This window comes from Natator depressus, chromosome 3 (assembly GCF_965152275.1).
Source record: "Natator depressus isolate rNatDep1 chromosome 3, rNatDep2.hap1, whole genome shotgun sequence".
Lineage (NCBI taxonomy): Eukaryota > Metazoa > Chordata > Testudines > Cheloniidae > Natator > Natator depressus.
In genome coordinates this window covers 27,125,945-27,136,308 of record NC_134236.1, presented here as the reverse complement: position 1 = coordinate 27,136,308, position 10,364 = coordinate 27,125,945, and the positions used below count along the sequence as shown (strand labels likewise).

General features: G+C 40.5%; 1 pseudogene; it reads left to right on the top strand.

Annotated features, from left to right (window-relative positions):
• Positions 1 to 6,370: 6,370 nt before the first annotated feature.
• LOC141984288 (beta/gamma crystallin domain-containing protein 1-like) lies at positions 6,371 to 8,140 on the top strand (annotated as a pseudogene).
• Positions 8,141 to 10,364: the final 2,224 nt, after the last annotated feature.

The window sequence follows — 10,364 nt, the reverse complement described above, 5'->3', positions numbered from 1 at the left end:
ACCCCCTCCGCCTGGTGGCCTATCACAGCCTCCCAGCCGGCGATGGGCGGGCACTTCGCCCCGAGCCCCGCCTCCTCGCGCCTGACAGACGGGGCCGCGGGTTCCCACCTCCCCACTCACTGAGCTAACGGGCAGACACTGGGCACTGGGACCAACCAAACCCGGCGGGGAGGGGGGGGTGAAGAACAGGCCCTGGGACCCTCCCCAAACCCAGCGTAAGGGAGCGGAACAAGCTCTGAGATCCACCCTCCCCCCAACTGTAGTGCAAGGGGGGGAACTGGTACTGGAAACCCCAAACCCCAGTGTAAAGGGGGGACAAGCCCTGGGACCCCCCCAATCCCAGTGTAAGGTGGAGAAACAGGCACTGGGACCCCTCAGGCCCAGTGTAAGCGGAGGAGTAAACCATGCAGTGACCCAGCCTTCTCAGTCAATATTCCCTCAGCTTTTCCATAATAGCGGCTACCTGCATCATGGCCGGTACCATTTCATTGCATAGCTTATCACCTCATCTCACCCAGCACCCACAAAGCATTCCCATTTTGGCAGCGCGAAGCAGTTGTTCTTCTCTCTGCCTCACTGGCCATCATTCCGACCCATATGTCACGGCTGACCTAACCTTTTTTATTATTAATTATTATTATTATTATTATTATTTAGTTTTCTTTGCATATTCTTGCCACAGAGAATTCCCATCCGCTCCCTCCATTTCCATCCAGTGCTGTTCCTGTGACTTCTAACATCCGCAGTCAGAGTTCCATCAGAGCTCAACACTGAACCAAGATATTCATATTGTTGCACAGACTTTACAAACGTCACAGTTGTATTCTAACCCAATAAAAACTGTAGTGAAGACAAGACCTATGGCTGGTACTGGAGTAGTTCTAATGGATAAGGGAAGGCAAGATTTGGGATGCCTATTTTGGGGCTGTGTATGATGGTGGGGCAGGAAGGTCTGATCTGCTGCTAAATGGATTCTCTAGCCTAGCGTTTCTCAAACTGGTGGTCCCAGCCCAAAAGGGGGGTTGCAAGAGTGACAGCTGCTGGCCAGGTGCCCAGCTCTGAAGGCAGCGCCGCCACCAGCAGTAGCACAGAGGTAAAGGTGGCAATTGCATATCAAGCCACCCTAACTTCTGTGCTGCTGGTGGTGGTGGCTCTGCCTTCAGAGCTGGGCGTTCCATGACAACAAGGTCATTTTGATTGTGTCACTTCCCTAAGCAATGGCCTTGTTGTCATGGAATGTGACCCTTTTGTAGCACATTTGTAAGCAGGGTTTGAATGAATTCTCCCCTGACAGCTAGCTGGGCAGGGGAGAGATTTCAGGAGCGGGGGAGAGACTTCAGGAGCAGACTGTATTTACATAAACACATCTACTCTGCTTAGATATCCAGCAGATAGAGCAGTGTTGCTCAAAGTAATCAACTTTGGCTGGTGTTGGGTTACAAATCACTTGCAGGGGTAGTGAAATGCTGTTATCAGTGTTGCTGTTGTCGGTATTGTATGAATAAAGGGGAGCAGAACTATGCTTAACTTGTCCCAAATGAGGGGGGTCACCTTCAGCTGAAAGAACCTTGTTAAGCCAGGGGCTTGAATGCCAGAGCCCTGTGAAAGTAAGAGGGGTGGGGACAGGTGTCCTAGCCAGGAAATGTGGACACTCCCGAAGGGTCCCCAGCCTGGTTTAACCTATTCCTCCCCACTGTTCAAAGATAGAGCTAAATAGGCTTTATGAGGAGCATTTTTGTTATGTAAATGAGCTCAGATGAGAGGTGAAATTGCTTCTGATAGGGCAGTGTTTCTGCCCAGCCTGCAAAGAGCTGAAAATCACTAAGAAACTGACCTGCAGAGGTCACAGCAGAGAGGCCGGTGGCAGCAGAAGGTGACTGACAGTGGGCTGGCGAGGTGGCCAGGCAGTGAGCCAGAGCAAGTGCTCAGCTGGCAGAGCAAGGTGCCCTTTTCCTTGGGTGAGAGCTGAACTGACATACATATGCACCTCTGAACCCCAGGGTCCTCACTGACAAAGGAAACCACTCTGAGCGGTAAAAAAGCCCAAAAAACAGAAAATGCTCGTTTTTCTTTGGCATTTGGATTTACTTACACTGGCTCAGAAGATATTCAAGTCCCCAGCGTGTTTTGTGCAGTGAAGTTTTGGAGTAACAGCCTAAAACCAAATGAAATTCAGTGACTTATATATGTTGAATTTTTTAAAAGAAACCTTCATGAACTTGAGCAACAAAAAACTGTTATACATAAATCAGCAACGGTGACAGCCAAAACTCTGGAGGCATCTTATGGTGTTTCGCTTTTAATCACCAGGGCAAAAAAGCCTCTCTTATTCTTCCTGCAGCTACACAAATATGTGAGATTATGATTGGCAAAGATTCTGCCACTCAGCTGAGCTCTATTCCACTATGAAATAATACAATGAGTTGTCATACTGACAATATGTCCAATGACATATGAGAGCGAGTGATGGAAAGGATTAACAAGAGCAGGTCTTTTCCTTACAGACTGATGAATCCACCGATGTTTCAGGAGCAGCACAGTTAGTGGTCTATGTTCGGTACATTTGAGAAAACACAGGTAAAGAAGACTTTCTCTTCTGCAAGGCACTGCCTTTATAATGGGGTAACACATTAACTGGAACAGCTCTGTAGGAATCTGCACTGATGCTGCAAAAGCTATGCCTGGTACCAAGCATGGACTTCTAGGCAGACTTACAGAAGTGGCCCCAGAAGCCTAGTGGACACTGAATGATTCACAGGGAGGCTCTTGCTAGCATGAACATGGATCCTTATCTTAAATCAATTTTGAATCAAGATGTAGCAATTGTTATTTTTATTAAAGCAAAGCCACTGAATTCATGACCTTTTAAAAAGTCTCTTTGGAGAAATGGGATTGGAGCATCAGCACTTATTACTGCACACAGAGGTTTGCTGGCTGACATAGGAAAGGGTTCTAACTCATCTGTTTGAATTGAGAGATGCAGTGCGTTTTTTTCTGACTGAAGTGGATTCCTCTCTAACGAAGCATTTAAGTGACATCAAATGGTTGGTAGCACTCGCATATCTAGCAGGCATTTTTGATTGTTTAAATTCACTGAATGAGTCACTACAAGGAAAATAAACTAACATTCTCAAACTCAATGACAAAATTAATGCCTTTACTAAAAAACTGGATCTCTGGAAGTCACAAGTCAACAACAAAAATTTTCAAATATTTTCAACACTGAACAATCTCCTGGAATTCTCATCCAATGATGTCACTATTGGGGATATACAAGAACACGTAACTGAACATGTCTCTACACTCTGAGCCCAGTTTTTGAAATATTTTACTGATTGTGACCTAACCACATTTAATTGGATAAGGAATCTATTTGACTGCCAGTTGTCTCCTAATAAAACTCTCACCTTGAAAACTCAAGAGGAATTGATTGACATCTCATGTGATTCCATTCTGAAGCACCAATTCCAATCCCAGCCTCTGGCTGACTTCTGAGTTTCTCTCAAAGCAGCCTATACCCAAATCTCAACTGCAGCAAGTAAAGTGCTTCTCCCATTTCCAACCACTTACTTATGCAAATCTGGCTTTTCAGCTTTGATGTACTTAAAGAATAAATACTGGGCACAAACAATGTAAAGATATCAGTTCCCTGGATTAAAATAATTGTGTCCTTAAAGAAGCAGCACGTTTGCATTAAGTATCCAGAAACTTGTTTGTATATAGTTGCGTATAAAGCCACAATCCTTGGGACAATGTTATGATTATTGCCAAAATCACAGGAAAAGGCTTCCAGCTCCCCAAACTGTGCCCTGTTGTCTATTCCCTCCCACCCCCGCAAAAAAAACCGCCATGTTTCTTAAATGTCCACATATTTATTCCTGAAAACTGTTGCTTTACACTTTCTGAAAGGCTTCAGCATCTTTGACTGCAGGGATAATGATTACATGCTTCATTTAGTGCTCTTATGAGTACGTACAGTAATTTCCTATCACTTTTTTTGGGGGGGTGCGGTCATCACAGCCTGAAATATTTTCAAAGGGAAGTCCAACAAAAAAAGTTTGAGAACCCCTGCTCTAGCCTTTCATCCACATAAAGGCAGTATGTTAAGTTTGCTGAAGCTACTATAGCTCTACTTGCTTTGCCACATCACGGCCATGAGTGAACTTTTCTTTTAAAACCCCAGATTTCTCCAGTATCTAACTAGAATACATGAGATGAATGTAGGGGATAGGTATAGATACTAAGAGGATATCCACGTAAGGCATACTTAGTGGTCCCCATCACCATAGTGTCTAAGCTCCTTATAATCTTTAATGTGTTTGTCCTCACAACACCCTTCTGAGGCAAGAAAGTACTATTACCCACATTTTACAGACAGGGAAGTAGGGCACAGGGAGGCCAAGATTGCACAAAAAGCAGGAAATTGAACCCTGGTCTTTCAAGTCTTAGGCTAGGGCCATAACCACTGGACCATTCTTCTGTATTAAGTTTAAGACCTTGATGTTAAGAGCACTACATTACACTCAAACCACCTAGCGAAGCAACAGATACAAAATGATATCAGTATTAAAGAAGAATAAACACTCTGAATCTGACCAGTTGTCTCTAGCAGGCCTTTTGTGTCTCACCTAATACTGGCTATTTTAAATCCAATACAGTGCTGGAAAGCGTTTTTTCCATTTAAGTCTTTATGCTTCAGAAGTGGTTTCAGACTTAGTGAAACCAATTTCCATTTACAATGTAATATTTTAGAGCCATTTTAACAATAAAGAAAATATTTTAAAATTGAATGCACTTTTACTGAGATGGATGAATAAAATATACATGTATATTCAGTAATATGCGTCTGTTATAACGGAAGACAAATATATATTGTTTTAAATTGGAAATTGAATTAAAATAGAGATAACAGTAAAGAAGAAAACTGAAGAACCACACGTAAAATGTTGTTAATATTGACAGTAAAGTTTAGATTTTGTTTATTGCACAGTTCATATTATAAACCTGCTAAAGGAAAAGGAGAAATATGTTTCCCTCGTGTTATTTTAATGAGTTGGTAAATGATTGACAATTATTTACCAATATACTATACATGCAAATGTGTTTCCATGGAAACACACAAACTAGAATCTGCATAATGTCTATTGGACCATATTCTCAGATCATGTAATTTACTATAATTGCATTAATTTATACCTGTTGAATATCAGGCACTTGGGCTTGGTCCTCAACTGGTGTAAAGTTGTATAGTTCCCTTGAAGGAAATTGAGTTATGCTGATTTACATCAGTTGAGGATCTAGACCAGAGGCTTTATTATTGATATATTCGTTGCGGCCATATTTATGCGCCACGTTGGAGACCGACATACCATCTCTCAATAAGTCCAACACAGCCAGTTTTTCCTCCAGCGTTGGAACAGATCGCTATTTCTTCGGTTGAGCACCAGATGAAGTAGTTGGCTTGTGTTTAGGGGCCATGTTGTACAAAAAATATGTAACTTTAAAGACTAGAATTACAATCAGCACGGTGAGATGCTCACTCTATGAGAGGCACACGGGAACTGAGACCGACTGAGGGAACAGCAGATTCACGTCTCCCATCTCACGCGCACTCACATTCATTGAGTGGAATGGTGGGCGGAATTGCCCGCACTATTTACAAGTATCTTTTTTTTTTTTTGCCGAGCGCGTATAGTAGAATTCGCATAAGTTAAACACGCGTATGATGCGACTCACCTGTACAAAGCCTAGAAACCGAAGCCAGAGTCAGACCCAAGTGTGCGTCTACAGAACAAAGTACACTTTTCAAATTACTGAAGTCATCCAAAAGAGATTAACCTGCACTGATTCAGGAAGTAAATGGAAAAGAGAACAAGGATGGTAAAGATGGTGAAATTAAGAGGTTCCGTCTAGAAAAAGTACTGTCTTCTCAAGCTTGCTAATATTTACAACTAAAGAAAAGATATTTACTCCCTTTGTAACCTTAGTAAACACCATCAGAACAACTTTCACAGCTGACTCCTCAGGGATGCCTGCTTTATAACTTGATGCAGCCAGACCATTCAAAATACCTCAAAGGTCTGAGACGCTGTCAGATTCAAAAGTTCCAAGTCACATGGAAAAATATTTGCAAACAGATAATGTCAAAAAAGAACTAAATTTACAAATGCCAAACTATGAAAGCACTGACAAAAATTTCTCAAGCTCATTAAAATCTAGCTGATATGAACCAAATATCCCTGCTGGTTTATTAATGGGGAGGCATTTTCAGGAAACAGCTAAAATAAAATCCATCCCAGACCTGACCAGATGCTGATATATAGTGAAACAAACCTTCACAAGAATGGTACATAGTGAAAGCTGAATTCTGTATGAGAAACCAAATTTTGAAGGACCTCTATTCATCTGGAAGAAGGAGAACAGGAACTCACGAATATTTTGGGTGAAAATACTTCAGAAGAAAAAGATTAATGTATATTTGCTAAGGTTGCAATGACTAGTTAAATTAAACATGTAGTAAAGGATCTGCCAAATTGACTTGTATGGGAACCAGAAGGAGGTAGGAATTATAACTTCATTTTTTGACGACAGAGAGGAAACACGTATATTTGGCACAAGGCAGCAGACTTGTTTTCTAAAGGTAAATTGGAGCATAGGGCTAATTTATGAAGACCTGGTTTCAAGGGAGTCCCTTTAATGTTAGAGCCTGGTGAATATCCTAATTTAGCGTTTTGGGAGAAGATGAAAGTATAGATTAGGTCCATGAGATAGACTCTTGAAAATGGATGGCCACAACGTTGAATCCATTGGAGAACCAAAGGTAATAATTTATGAGAACTCTCTCTTGGAAGGGAAATATATGAAACTGGAATCAGAAATACTCACACTTACTGAGGAAGAAAAGCAAAAAGAAGTACTGGGAGAAACGAAGACACTGCCATTGACATCAGTTGGGTCCATAAAAGTGTTGGGGGGCATTTGGATTGCTTACAAGAAATTAGTTTGCAGGTCATCATTTGCTGGAGGAAGGTGTGTACCAGGAATGGAAAGATTGGGGTGGTTACAGTGAAGAGCTACAGTCACTGCAACCTATTCCAGGAGATTTCACAAACCCCCATATGATCAGTGAAAAATACTTTGGGACTAAAGGTTCCAATATTGATGTTTTAGGAATTATTTCCAATTTGAGAGACACTTGGAATGGCTGAGGACACAATCCATAAACGTGTTAAGTGGAGAGTGGGTTGTCTATGAGAATCCTGACTTTACAGGAGACCAATACATACTTGATAGAGGACTGTATCCCAGCACTGAGGCTTGAGCGAGCCACAAATTGTAAGATCTCTTCAGTTCAGTCCATAGTTGTGGATACCATCAATAGCCAAATGGGGAAATTCAACGTCCAGTTATTTTCATAACCAGAATTCAAAGGTTACAGTCAAATATTTGAGAAAAACACCAATTATATTGATGTTTCATTTGCTATAACATCTTGAAAGAGTTTGGATGGCAGCTGGATTGCATATTATAAAGAAGTTCTCTGGTAGTCAGTATGTGTTAGAAGAAGGAACCTATCCTAATTGTCTGCAATGGGATATCCACCCCAAACAAGCCTTAAATCTCTATATGTTATAAACATTAAGCTTTCTGAGCCAATCATAGTTCTGTTTGAAAAAGGAAGATTTCAAGGGGAAGAAAATTGAATTTGCTACAGAAATCTTAAATCTTCAATTCCAAGGATATAATCCTCAAATACCTTCAATTCAAGTTATTGGTGGAATGTGGGTAATCTATGAGTACAGTAATTATAGAAGGTGTCAGATTCTGTTGTCACCAAATGAAATCCCAGACGTGTGTAAATTAAGTGGCTATCACCAAACAGGTTCTCTACATCCTTTATTACAGAAACATATATACTTCAGAATTTGAAATAAGGTAACGGGACAGTTTATGTCAACTGAGAGAAATATAGATTATTTGAATCTTCTCAGAGCACAGGTTACAGAAGATGCTAGGTTAGATGACCAGATCTGGGATTATCAAAAGGGACTCATCAAAATGCAGGATGGCTGACTATTTCTGCTTGACAGTTGTATGAAATCTTATAAGGGAGTTTAAGAATTTAATTGAAATTATATAATAACATGAGGAAAGGGAATACTACCAGCATAAAGGAAGCAAGCAGTGGTTATACCAATAGGAGAACCTGGCAAATTACAAGGGCTGCTGCATATAGACCTATTGTCCTCACATCATGTGTGTTGGCAAAATTATGGAAAGAATGATAAATGAGAGATTAGTTGCATATTTGAAAAAATGAAATTATAAACTGTGTCCTGGTTTTGGGAATGGAATATGCACAGTTCATAATATTGTAAGATTAGAAACAACTAGAAAAAACCAGGAGGAACAGAAAATTTATTATAATTGTCTTTCTGGACATTGAAAAAGCATATGACATGCTATTGAGGAAAGGCTTGCTGTATAAACTAGCAGGAAGTAGAATAAAAGGACGACTGTTCTGGCGGGTAAGAGACTTCTGAAGTCATAGAATTATGCAAGGCTTTGTCGAATATTTATAAACTTATTAATGGCACTCCACAAGGGAGTGTTATCAGCCCACTCTGTTTAATATTATGATAATAATAATATTATGATTAATGATTTTCTGGGGAATATACAGGCAGGAATTAGTATTACCCTATTTGCAGATGACCGTGCTATATAGGCCAAACATAGAAGATGTAGGATAGCTATGGAGAGTGAGGTACTCAGGAGGATTTCAGAATGGGGATATACTTGGGGATTTAAGTTCTCACTTGGTGTCAAGATTCCTTCCCCACTCTAAACTCTAGGGTACAGATGTGGGGACCTGCATGAAAAACCCCCTAAGCTTATTCTTACCAGCTTAGGTTAAAACTTCCCCAAGGTACAAACTTTGCCTTGTCCTTGAACCCTATGCTGCCACCACCAAGCGTGTTAAACAAAGAACAGGGAAAGAGCCCACTTGGAGATGTCTTCCCCCAAAATATCCCCCCAAGCCCTACACCCCCTTTCCTGGAGAAGGCTTGATAAAAATCCTCACCAATTTGTACAGGTGAACACAGACCCAAACCCTTGGATCTTAAGAACCATGAAAAAGCAATCAGGTTCTTAAAAGAAGCATTTTAATTAAAGAAAAGGTAAAAGAATCACCTCTGTAAAAATCAGGATGGTAAATACCTTACAGGGTAATCAGATTCAAAACATAGAGAATCCCTCTAGGCAAAACCTTAAGTTACAAAAAGACACAAAAACAGGAAAATATACATTCCATTCAGCACAGCGTATTTTACCAGCCATTAAAAAAAAGGAAATCTAACGCATTTCTAGCTAGATTACTTACTAACTTACTTAACAGAGTTTCTGAGACTGCATTCCTGATCTGTCCCCAGCAAAAGCATCACACAGACAGACAGACCCTTTGTTCCCCCCCCCCCTCCAGCTTTGAAAGTATCTTGTCTCCTCACTGGTCATTTTGGTCAGGTGCCAGCAAGGTTATCTTAGCTTCTTAACCCTTTACAGGTGAAAGGGTTTTGCCTCTGGCCAAGAGGGATTTTATAGCACTGTATACAGAAAGGTGGTTACCCTTCCCTTTATTTTTATGACACATGGTAAAACAAATGGAAAGATCTTCACAAAAAAGAAGGTTGGGGAAGAATGGAACCTATATCTCTATACAGAAAAAATACATGTAGTTCTAAGGAGTTATGTTCGATAACAAACCAACTTGGAAGGATCATATAAAGAGTAAATGAAAAGACAGGATACATCTGTTTAAAAGTATTGCTGGGAAAAATTGGGGTGCAGACAAGAATACATTGCTGATGCTATATAGGGTATTAATAAGACCAGTTTTACATCATGGATGAAGGTTCTGTGAAACTTGAGGATAATGGCATACTTAATAGCTGAGATAAAAGAAGTGAAATTCCAATTTAGATTGCCAACAGGTCACTGTGACCTGAATGGTAATTTATATTTACTAAACAAGTACAAAAACTGGTTGTGCAACACATGCAAAGCCGAAGAAACAGTTGAGTATCTGCTGTGGCAATACAAGGAGAATTACACAGAAAGAAAGATTCTTTATGAAGAACTGAGATACCTCAAGGTGAAAGAATATAGTCTGAAAAGATTAGTGAAAGTACCGGGAAAGTTTAATAGCATTAATAAAGCATTACTTTTGCTTTTTTATGGATACAAGACTGGGTGAGAGGAAATAGATTTTAGCTTATGTGAAAACTGCAGTAGGTGATGATCAGAACCCCCCACATGCTAAGGCTGGAAAAAGAAAAGAAAAGAAAAGAAAAGAAAAGAAAAGA